Source organism: Herpailurus yagouaroundi, unplaced genomic scaffold (assembly GCF_014898765.1).
Source record: "Herpailurus yagouaroundi ecotype Mexico unplaced genomic scaffold, PumYag 196, whole genome shotgun sequence".
In the NCBI taxonomy this organism is placed as follows: domain Eukaryota; kingdom Metazoa; phylum Chordata; class Mammalia; order Carnivora; family Felidae; genus Herpailurus; species Herpailurus yagouaroundi.
In genome coordinates, this window is record NW_024412427.1 from 11540220 (window position 1) to 11543530 (window position 3311).

Below are 3311 nucleotides of genomic sequence, written 5' to 3' on the forward strand. Positions count from 1 at the left end.
TATGGTTGTTTTTGTAGTTCCTCTCTGTTCCTTTCTTCTGTTGCTCTCTTCTCTCATGATTAGTTGGCTTTATTTAGGGAAATACTTGGATTCCTTATTCTTTATTTTTTTACATACCTATTACTGTTTTTTGATTTGTGGTTATTATATGGTTTATATATAACATCTTCTGCATATAGCAGTCTATATTAAGCTGATAGTCACTTAATTTTGAACTCATTCTTTACTCCTCTCTCTCCATGTTTCAGATATTTGATATCATAGTTTACATCCTTTTATTTTGTGCTTCTCTTGACTGATTCTTACAGGTATACTTTTTTTTTTGACTGATTCTTACAGATATACTTTTTTTTCCTTTTATGCTTCCTATTTTCCTTACTCTTCCTTATGGTTTTTGTTTTCCATTTACAAAGTCCCCCATATCATTCTTGTAGGGCTGGTTTAGTGGTCATGAATTCTTCTAACTTTTGTTTGTATGGAAAATTCTTTATCTCTTCTTCCATTCTGAATGATAGCCTTGCTAGATACAGTATTATTGGTTGCAAATTTTCCCTTTACAGCACTTTGAATACATTGTGCCATTCTCTTCTGGACTGCAAAGTTTCTGCTAAAAAATCAGCAGATAGCCTTATGGGGTTTCCTTTGTATATAGTTGTCTCCTTTTCTCTTGCAACCTTTAAAATTCTTTTTTTTTTAATCACTATTTTTTGCTATTTTAATTACTATGTGTCTTGGTGTGGACCTTTTTGGGTTGAATTTGGTGGAGGATTTTTATGCCTCTTGAATCTGGATCTCCATTTCCCTCCTCAGATTCAGGACATTTTCAGTTATTATTTCTTGAAATACATTTGCTGCCCCAATTTCTCTTCTCCTGGGATCCCTATAATGCAAATGTCATTATGCTTGATAGAGTCACTGAAATCTCTAAGTCTATTCTCATTATGCAGTATTTGTTTGTCTCTCACCTGTTCAGTTTGACTGATTTATATTATTCTATCCTTCAGGTCACTTATATATTCCTCTGCTTCCTGTAACCTACTAGTTACCCCATCTAGTGTACTTTTAATTTCATTTATTGAGTTCTTCATCTCTGATATGTTATTTTTTTCTATCTCTTTGTCAAGGGTCTCACTTATGTCCTCCACTCTTTTCTGAAGTCTAGTGAGTATCTTTATGATCATCACTTTAAGTTCTTTATCAGGCATATTATATATTTCTGTTTTGCTTAGATTTCCTGTTGTGATTTTGTCCTGTACTTTTGTCTTCTGTCTCCTCATTTTGTCTACCTCTCTGTGTCTGTTTCTATGTATTAGGCAAGTCAGCCATATCATTTGCTCTTGAAAGTAGTGGCTTTATGTGGAAGAGGTCCTGTAGTATCCTACAGTGCAGTGTCTCCTGTTCACCAGAACCTCACACTTCAGGGGAATCTCCTATGTGTGTTGCTTGCATCCTGCTGTTGTGTCTGAGTTGCTTTTTCTTTCAGTTCAGATGTCTGTACTGACTCTCTGCCTGTTGTGGCCTGTGCTTGCTCTCTGTGGTGTAAGAACCCAGGAATCCATCTCTGAGGCACTTTAGGGCTCTGGGGTAGTGTGGGGGTGTTAGCAAAATTTGCGCTGAGCCAACAGTTCTAGGCCAGAGCTCCTGAAGCACAGTGGCTATGGTGGCCAGGGGCACATGACATCTATGTGTGTGTGGGTGGACAGGGTTCATTCATATTAAAATTTGCACTTAGCCCAGGGCAGTGGCCAGCAGTCTTGGAGTGGGGCAAGTTCTCAGAACACTGGGTCAGGCACACTGTTATCAGGTATTCTATTCTATTCTATTCTATTCTATTATGAGAGAGAAAGAGAGAGAGCAGGTAAGAGGAACAGAGGGAGAAAGACAGAATCCCAAGCAAGCTCCACACAGTGCGGAGCCCAATGCGGGGCTCCATGCCACAACCATGAGATCATGAACTCAGCTGAAATCCTCAGACACTCAATCAACCGAGCCACCCAGACACCCCTAGCCAATCATCTTTTATGAACATCTAGGTTGTTTCCACTTTTTCAGAATTATAAATGACAATGTGTAAACTTCCATATTTATGTATTATTGTGGACTTATCTGATTACTTGATTGAAATAAAGAAGTAGAATTGATGGGTCAAAATGTATACCATTTAAAATTTGATAAGTTATTGCCAAATTGCCTTCTACAAAAGTTGAATCAGTTTACCTTCCCATTAACACTTGAACTGTGCAGCACTGGTGGTATAGTGGTGAGCATAGCTGCCTTCCATTAACACTTGAATCAGATTAAGGCAACAAATTGGTCCTAGATTGAGGTATTTCACAAGAGCAAATAATAAATCTCTCCAGAGAGGATAATCTCAACTTAGATCACACAAATTCACACATATAAGTAAATCCCTGCCAAAGATGGGCTCTTAAAAATTACAAAATGCACAATGAAATATTCCATAATAAGCAAGAGTCAGCCTATGAGCTCATCAACAGACACCATGAAGAGAGTGAAAAGGCAAGCCACAGATGGGAAAAAAATAATTACAAAACATATATCTGTTAAAGGACTTGTATCCAGAATATATGGTAAAATAAAAAACAAAGGGAGACCAGTGGTCACTTTGGCAGCACATATACTAAAATTGGAACAATACAGAGATTAGCATGGCCCCTGCACAAGGATGACACGCAAATTCATGAAGTGTTCCATGTTTTCTTAAAGACTTTTAATGAAAATAGCAAATGGTCAAAAGATAATGATCATTTGAAAAATCCTATTTTGGGGGTAACTTGGTTTTATGGATGCTGAAATATTAGGTGAAATACAGCAATTAAATCTTTTTTTTAATTAAAAAACCCAAAAAACAAAAAACAAAACAAAACAAAACAAAAACAAAGGGAGATCAGCCTTTAAAAATTCCCTGAGAAGACAAAATCAGTTTAGTCATATATAAAGCTTAATTTAGCTTATTTTATAAGATTAACTTGACCTGGGTCATTTCTTGCTTATGCCTCGGAAAATCATAAGCAAAACTTTAACTGTTTCCCAAGTTTGATATGAGGTAATTACTAACCAATTCTCTACTATTTAAAAAAATTCTAGTATTATAACCAGTTACTGTGAAGAATAAATAGTCACTGCTTTCTCATTATATAAGCTACTTTATATACCCCTGAGACTCATTCCATGCTTTGGTTTCAGTGCTCCCAGTTTGCAAACTGTCTTTTTGGTGTGTGCATGATAAATTTTTACTATTTACTGATTTGGTGATTCATTGGTTTTACTGAACTTTTGATAGTATAAAG

At 36.1% G+C, this 3311-nt stretch overlaps 1 non-coding gene across 1 annotated transcript; it reads left to right on the plus strand.

Annotated features, from left to right (window-relative positions):
* The first annotated feature begins 2617 nt into the window (after positions 1-2617).
* Positions 2618-2721, plus strand: LOC121012593 (U6 spliceosomal RNA). Its single transcript, XR_005782175.1, has one exon. It is a non-coding gene; the product is annotated as a U6 spliceosomal RNA (small nuclear RNA).
* Positions 2722-3311: the final 590 nt, after the last annotated feature.